The sequence below is a fragment of the Gavialis gangeticus genome, unplaced genomic scaffold (assembly GCF_001723915.1).
Source record: "Gavialis gangeticus isolate Ggan-Ray unplaced genomic scaffold, GavGan_comp1, whole genome shotgun sequence".
Taxonomy (NCBI): Eukaryota; Metazoa; Chordata; order Crocodylia; family Gavialidae; genus Gavialis; species Gavialis gangeticus.
The window spans coordinates 21,319,578-21,328,161 of record NW_017729001.1 but is presented as its reverse complement, the minus strand read 5'-3'; the positions used below and the strand labels follow the sequence as shown (position 1 = coordinate 21,328,161).

Below are 8,584 nucleotides of genomic sequence, written 5' to 3'. Positions count from 1 at the left end.
ATAGACGACCAGGGGGAAGTCTTGGCCATACCACAGCCCAATAACATGACTCCAGATGTGAACTAATGGGGAGCATTTCAGTCATGGAAGGCCAGCGTATTTGAAAGACGCACAATAATGTGGGTGAAGACAGGACTACGGTAGGCACCTCCCTTCAGATACTATGAAAGTTATCAAAGGAAATAAGAACAAATTGAAATTAGGACGACAGCCCATCCAAATCTGAGAGCAGAGGGGCTTTGTCCAGTGCCTGCCCAGGTCGGTGTTTATTATAGGCAAGGACGTGTTTGTCCTGTGCGTGTTTGTTCACTGTCTGTCTAGCACAGGGGTGGTTGCCCTGCAGCATGCACACGTGGCAGATCAGGGAGGGAGCGGGGAACGCAGCAGTTATCATGGCAAGGAACAAATGCAAGGCAGTGGAAACTCGTGCAGCCTGCATGGTTATGAAAAAAAGGGAGATAAAACACAAAATTCAGTATGAAACCAAAAATCAAGGACCATGGGAAAGTCATTGCTGGTCCAGTTTGTTCTAGGGTTGAGAATTTGGCCGATGAAATAAAGTTCAGTCAATTGACTGGTCAAAAATGGTGAAAAATTGCCGATACAATCAAATAATACACAAAAAGAGTACAACCTGTCCATTAAGAAATGTGTCAAAAACCATGAAAAAAAAATATTTCTGTCAAGAAACTGCAAAAAAAAAAGCACTCTGCACAAAACTGCTATAATCTTTGACCAGTCAAAAACTATGCAGTCAGTTGACTGCTCAATTGATGATATTTGGTCAATGGACGGGCTTGCCAACCCTAATTTGTTGTAAGCGTGAATTTTCACTCTCGCAGCTTGGCACTGAGAAATATCTAAGCATTAGTTTGCACGGCATGTCTGCTGCTTGGGAGGAAAAAAATCTTTGGAAAGTTATTGCTATAGGTTAGCTGCGCCATATTATTTATTTTAGGCCTTACTGCTCTGAACTCCCTGATAGTTGAGTTACTTTCTGATTTAGGTGGAGGGGGGACGTGCAGTACGATTAGTTACTAGGCGGATGTATTTATGTGCTGGAGAAGATACAGGGGCTAGTTTATGGGAAATAAAGGTGCCATAAAGATAGTCCTTCACCAGGCATTATTTAGCAATTTCTTTCTGTCATGTACCCGTCGCTTGTAAGTGGCACAAAGACCGTTGCAGGCGAGATCTTGGATATCCAGGTGCAGAGAAGCAGGCTCTTCAGGTGAAGTCACCCTGACTTCAAAGTCAAAGGGCACATGGAAACTGCAGGTGATGGAGGAAGACCTCAGTGCCTGGGAGGGCCAGCCTCTCTCAACCGGGTACAGCTGCAGGTGAAGGCTGCTGATCTACGTTCTTGCATGCGTCCTCGGCAGAAAGCAGCAAAGAGGACCGCAAAGCTGAAAGAAACAGTGCTTCACTACTTGTCAACCTGCTGAGAGGCCAGTGTTACATGGTGAGCAGCCTGGGTACTCGCCAGCGTAAGTCCTGTCTGAACTCCGGCTCTTCTCCTTTGGTCCCTTGCCAGCAGGGCTGGCAGTTGAGGGTAGAGGATGATTGTTCAGCATTTTAAAGGGCAAAGAAATATCGGCTGATAATTCTTTACTTTATTCTCTCAGCCTTTTCTAATTAAGGGTATTACTCAAGGTGAAGTGCAAGCCTTACCAAAGATTATCCCAAGTTGCTATAATAGTACCTCATTATCATTATTATTACAATCTGAGGGCATGGCAGAGTGCAAAAAAAAAAGAGAGGAAAGCAAGGAGCCTGACGGGAATGTTGTCATTTCCTCCTCCCGTGGGGCTCAGTTATTAATGCCTTGTTACGAGCCATACGATTTGAGAGCAGTTAAATAAAGACCTGGTAGGATGGAGCAGGAATGACTGGAGTGTCACACCAGCGCCGCACAGCGCTGCATGCATGGATGCAACGTAATGGTGGTGTGGGTCATATTGGGCTGGAGAAAGTCACGATGCTGAACCCAAGTGGAGCTGACCCCCGTCCTTTTGAATCTGTTGGCGCATCTATTTCAGTCAGTCTCTTCGCACCACAAGATCGAAGTGGGGTGAAAGCCAAGGGAGTGGCCTCCGGCAGGGCCTTTGTCTTGCATGACAGGAGGCTTTATAGATCGAGTAATTAGCAATTATTGTCGCTAGAGGTCAGTGCAGGCCAAGTGTGGAGCGGCCCTCTGTGAATAGTCCGCTGGAAAGGGAGTACAGGGCAGCACTGTGGCATTTGCGAGTGAAGAAACATTTTGTTCCTTGAGTAACTTGTCAAAACTGAGGTCAAAGGCAGCTTTGCTATTATAAATACGTCCACTTGTTCAGAAACACCTGCTTTCTAAGGACCGTTTCCAGTTTGCTGGATCCTCTGCTCCAACATAACTCCTCTTGTCAACTAGTTAAACAGACCATGCGCATCTAGACTAGAAGGGGTATGGAAGAGGATGCTGATAAATGTTTGTCTTGCTTAATAATTTGGGGGTCCTTAATTCTTTTTTTTTTTTGTGAAATAATTGGTGAGAGCTTTAAAACCAGGGCTCTGATCCCCACAGTTTTCTTGGGGCTTTGGCTAGTTCCAAGAACCCTTTGATAGGCGAGTCTGAACTTTACAGGCGAAGCAAACGTAATAACCTAGGAAGCGTGCAAATCCAGAGGCCAAAGCAAAGCAACCCAGAGGCTAACAGCACGCATTATGCTGTGTGGATGCTGTTCCTTTCATAGCAAATGATTGCTACATGGTGGGCCCTGTGCAAACACGCCCAACATCATCCACCGCTCTTTCCCGGCTCCGCCAGTAGCCCACAGCAGGCTGATACTGTGAATTTGAGGTATGAGAAGGATGCTGTTGTGCTTTTACCTCCTGGCACATGCTCCTCTGCAAAGCAGCTGTCAGCCCAACCTCAGCATGGCTTTTATAGGCTGTGAAATAGCAGAGCATAATTGAGCATTTGGCTCTGTTGTTCTGAGTGATTTTTCTGTAGCACATTTCACTTGGTAAGTTCACGCAAATGAATTCTTTGATGTTTGCTGCCGTTGCCTTTCTGAAGGCCTAAAAAAAGACCGAGGAGGCCACCTGGGTCCTGGTTCTTCCAAAGGTATGTACCCATGACATGCTCCCATCACTGGGTTTAATCTGGTCCCAAGGATTACCGTGCTTCCACGTTCAGGAAAGCACCCTAGTTCAGGATAGCAGGATAGCAAGTGCTCATTGGAGACCATCAATAGTGAATCATCCTCAATGGCGCCACGCTGGATTACAAGACATCGCTCATTTTGGGCAAACTCGCCCTGTTACGGAGGTAGATAGACGAAGGGAAAGAGTTGTGCCCCAGCGTCACCGACTTCTTCCTCCTGGAACTGTTTGCCACTTCTGCAGTCATCTTTGCACTGAGGGACTGCTGCTGCTGATGAATGGCCAGCCTCTGGGCTTTCCTTAGCTGATGCCTTGCTATGGAGATGGACTTTGCAACCCTTTTAGTCAAGAACCAGATGAATGAAATACTGAGGATGCAAAGGATTCATCCTAAATCAACTTTTGTCCTTGGAGGGGCCTTAGGAACAATTCCAATTTTCAACACCTGTATGATATGACAAACTGTGCAAAAGTAAAGGGAGAAAAGGCGCCAGGCTGAGTGCTCAGCTCAGAGGGGTGATGGTGGAGAAAATCTGTATAAATTGCTTTGCTCGCTGCTGAGTCGCTGCTTCATTGGCACAGAGGTCAGAGATCGATTGAGCATGCAGCCAGAACAACTCTTTTACTCCTAGAACTAGTCCCTCCAGGTCCAGGCTGATGTGATAGTATTGGAAATCTTGTATTGCCTCTGCCCATGCTGAATCCTCTCTGTGGATAAACAGGTGCATTTACTCTCCAGGGCTGCCGATCTTGTAACGTTCATAAACACTAAATTCACAGGAGCATCACCATTCACTAAACTGGATTTAAAAAATAATCCAGCTGCCTGCCCCTGGATGAGAATAAAGAGTCTCTCCTTGACTGGGTGGCTTATGGATGATATCAGGGTGGGGAGGCATTGGCTGAGGTAGTTTGTCCTCCTGGCTGAACCTGGACAGTTCTTTACATTGCAGGGAAAAGGTAAGAGATACCACCGTGAGCTGGTTTATGGCTCAGGTGGTTTTACTTACCTGGCAGGGGAGATAGTCTTCTTCCTGGCCTCGGATGCCTTGGTGCAGGGGATGGAGACCTGCCCATTGCACTGCAGGCAGCTTGACCCCTGTAAGACTCTACAAAAGCCTTCAGATGAGAGGATCTTGGCTACACAATTTATGGTGATGAGGGATTGCTCTTAGGCTTTCCCCTCTAGCTTGCTCCTTTGGCCTTTTGGCTAGGGGCAAGCAAGACTAGGTGGCATCTGAGCTCCAAGGCCTCCAGGCTTGGGGCTTGGATGTAGGGTGCCTCCCACGGATTTGGGAGTATCTAAAGCCCCAGGCCGAAGAGTCTGGGAGGCAGGATACTTGCCAGTGGTAGCGCCACAGGCTTGAACAGCTGGGCTGTGCTCAGTAAATAGAATTTGGAACTGATTTGGCCCGAGACACGACATATATTTAAGAAAAAAGAAAGGGTCATCAGCAAAACATGTAGGTGGCTATGCTAAATGGCTTTGAGCCCCCAGTGGAGGCAATATACTGTGCTTTTTATTGGAGGTCAGCAGTAAAATCCATGTCTCAACATCCATGACTGTGATGGTGTGTGCATTAGAGAAGACTCATAAATAATGCAGGGAACATCCAATTAAATGTTCTTCTCAACCACCCAACAGGAACAACATTTATTGTGACTACTGGACTTAATGAACTTTCCCTTCTCAAACTGAAGGTTTTCTACTAAGCAGAACAAAATAGATCTGTCCTGTCTATTTTAGGCATTTCTAATGTATCCATCACCATCTTAGACAAACTTTATCTTACTGTAAAGATCATTGCTTGCAGTCCAGTTATTAGAACGATATTAAATAATTACACAAGAAAACTCCAGCTCAGGTTAAAAACTATGGTAAATGTGTCTTAACTGTAGGAAGAGTGTAGTTAAGCTGTGTGGGTTCAATGTTATATTGAATTACTGTGATAAAATGTGTTGATCCACAGGATAGTTTTATGCCAGTTTCTGCAATTTTACTACTTTGGATTTATAGAAAAGTTCCTTCAAATTGGTAGATGTTTTTTAGTTCTGTCATTCAGTTCTTGTGATTTCCAAACACTGCCTACTAAAACTTTCCGCTTGAGATAGTAGGTGATGGGTCTGTAGTGACAGCTACATTGCCGGATTTCTTTGGCATTGTTGCAGATAGACATAGGCCCACTATCATCCCCAAATGGCAGGGGAGAAGAGTGGGAAACAAGGTCTTCTCCTTGCTTTATCTTAAGGTTTTCTACAGAGGAGGTCCATAGGAAAACAGGGTTTTCAAAAGTTGGGTGTCTGAGGTTAGGGTCCTAAGTCCTTATTTAGGTACTTATTGGTCTCCTGAGTGCAAGGCCCCGGGCTCTAGACCCCAGGCTGGCCTGGCTGTTATCATCCTCCTGACAAGTTGCAACATTTCCCCTACAGCTGCCTTGGGTATCATCCCTCAAGGAGTGCTGCAGAGCCAACTAGCTGGCCTCCCAAGCACAACTTCCTGGGTTTTCGACAGCAGTCCGACTTAGCCATGGTCCTCTTCCTGGCCAGGTATAACCTTTTTTTATTTATTTTTTCCCCTTGCCTCCCACAGGCAATACCTGTTATGGAGTCCAGTAGAGAGGACTCTTGGGGGAGGCTGGAGGAAAAAGCACCAATTTTACTGTCTTGTTTACCAACACATTCCCCCCTGAATCTGTGTGCAAGATATGGCTTTCTAGGTCACCCTTGCAATGTGTATCAAGGGAAAAACATTCCTTATTTGAATCCTGTGTGGTTTTGGATATGATGCCCGTTGTGTGCTGCGTTATAGCAGAACCATCCTCTTTGCTTTCCTAATGCATTTAGATGTTTGTGCTGCAGCAAGAGGTACAAGGAAGTGGGTAACAGCTGTGGGGCTATTAAGGTTTAACCTTGGTAGCTACTGAGCAGATTGGAGGTAGATAAGAAAGCCCTATCGTGGCCACAGAATGGCATTTGATTCTTCCTTCTCGTCGTTAACGTTGCAAACATCCTGCAGAGCCTGCTTTGGCTCTAGGGCAACGGTGTCCAACCTTTTTGAATGTGGGGCCGGATCCCGAACTTTTCATCACCCAGTGGACCTGCGAGCCTTGTTCAAAGACCTCACAGGAAGTGGTATCGCATCAGGAGGTGACCTTTGACACCAATGAAGTTGCATGGTGCTGGTTGACGTGGCATGCATGCTCAGGTTGACATGGTGCAGCAGGAGCCGCTTGGCTACAACCAGGTTGACCTGGGGCTGGAGAAGCCGCGGGGCCAGGCCAGGGTTGACCTGGGGCCCACCCAGCCTGCCGGTGCCATGCCCGGGTTGACATGGTGCTGCAGGACCCGCCTGGGCAGAACCAGGTCGGCACCGGCCAGGAAAAGCAGCACGCGGCTGAAGCCGGCTTCCCACGTGCTGCTGTCCCATCCCGAGCAGCACGCGGCTCTGCCGCCACTTCTGCTGACCGGTGCAGACCTGGCCGGCCTCCTCCCGTCCCCAGCAGCACCTGGGAAGCGGCCCCCCCAGGGCCTCGCGCGCGGGTGACCTGGCCCGGAGAGCCGCAGCGCCTGGGGGAAGACTGCCCGGGGGAGCAGGCGCTGCCTTGCTGTGGGGCAGGGCAGGGCAGCGCCCGGCTCCGGCAACCACGTGCCCCACAGCACCGGCCCGGCCCGGCCCGGCCCCGAGGCGCCACCAGCTCCGTGCTGGAACCTACCTAGTACGTCCATCCACCACGCGTGTGGGCAGGGCGCGGGCCATGCTGTAGCTCCCCCAGCCGCGCGCCGGGGGCAAGGAGTGGAGCCAGAGGAGAAATTGCAGGTGCTGTCCCGCTTTGCCTCGCCGCTGCCCCGCCACCACCGTGGAGTGTGGCGTGGGCGCCAAGACTCCTTGCCTGTCCGGAGGGAGGGACCTTGGGCCAGATAAAATGGCTTGGCGGGCTGTATGGCGGCCCGCAGGCCGTATGTTGGACAAGCCTGCTCTAGGGCTTGCATCCTTGTTGGCAGTGGACATGTCCTGGAGAAGACAGGACACAGATGGGGCGACAAGGCCGAAAGGGCAGTTGTCACCAAGAGCACGTTGCCAGCTGAGGCTTGAACTTAAGAAGCGTCCGTCTCCTGACCCTAGGCTCAGATGGAGGCCCTTATTGACTGACTTTTATAGTACACACCACTGAAAAGGAAATAGGAATCGAGAAAGCTTTCTGGGAACTAACGTGGTTCAAAGTATCGTGCCTGTTGCTTGTTATTAGTTATATTATTCTCACGTGGTGCCAGTGAAGGAAAGCAATGGAGCACTGCAGAATGATGTTTGCTAAGGAGCCGTCCTCTTCGCATACATGTTTTTACGTACAATGATTTTCATGCCGCTTGCTAAGAGAAGACGGGAGGCGCCCCTGGACATCAGACAGAAGAATCGTTTCCAAACACCGAAGCTTCCTTTGAGTTCTGTGTTTTATCTTATTTTAAATATACTCAGGGTTTTTGAACAGTCTTTTTTAATGTTGGGGAGTTTGGAGGACAGATTTTAATTTACAGGAAAGCTGAAGCTAAGATTGCCAGGGCATCTTGATGCTGCCTGCACACAACATTGACTAAGCTAGGCTGTTTTTCAATACTTATAGCTGCATGTCATGCATTTTACAGCCAGGCAGCTGGTCATTCAGCAGTGACACTGATGTGGAAAGTTGCCTAACGGCATAATGTAAAAGCTGACTCCTGCCCATTGCTTCCCATATGCCAGCAATGATGAAGCGACCCTGGGCTATTTTTTTCTTTGTTTTTTGAGATGTTGATGGCTCTGGCCCAGAACAGTTGTGAGCACTGAGAAACTGCGTCAGCTCTGCTTGTTACTACACGGGATTTCATTCACCTTCCGGGGGGAAGTGCTATGTTATGAGAGAAGAAGTTTGTAGGTGGGTTAGCTGCCTTCGAAGTGCTGCTTAATGCAGTCTGGACAGATGCACCGGTCTGATTCCCCTCTCTCTCCCATTTTCCACCAGTGTAATCGAACCGATTTCCCAGTCCACGTGCTCCAACTTTCTGCTGGTATAAGTGAGGAGAGAATCCAGATGATAGCTTTGGCATGCCAGGAAGGAGCAGCAGTCTTGAAAGTCTCCTTTTCCAGACATGGTTTTCATAGATTTCATAGACATTCGGGCTGGAAGGGACCTCGGAAGATCATCGAGTCCAGCCCCTGCCCAAAGGGCAGGAAGTCAGCTGGGGTCACAGGATCCCAGTGAGATAAGCATCCAATTTACTCTTGAAGGTGTTCAATCTAGGTGCTTGAACCACCTCCGATGGCAGGCTGTTCGAGACCTTGGGGGTTCGGACAGTAAAGAAATTCTTCCTTGTGTCCAGCCTGAAACGGTCTTGCAGTAGTTTATAACCGTTCGACCTTGTGATCCCTTGGGGTGCTCTGGTGAACAAACGTTCCCCCAGATCCTGG

General features: G+C 48.6%; 1 long non-coding RNA gene across 1 annotated transcript in view; it reads right to left on the bottom strand.

The window, feature by feature from the left end:
* Positions 1 to 6,323: 6,323 nt before the first annotated feature.
* The window catches only part of LOC109290657, an 11,470-nt gene continuing 9,209 nt past the window's right edge, over positions 6,324 to 8,584 (bottom strand). Inside the window, exons 2-3 of the long non-coding RNA XR_002095646.1 lie at positions 7,895 to 7,900; positions 6,324 to 6,559 (exon numbers count right to left, since the gene is read on the bottom strand). This is a non-coding gene — a long non-coding RNA (uncharacterized LOC109290657). The remainder of the gene's footprint in view (positions 6,560 to 7,894; positions 7,901 to 8,584) is intronic.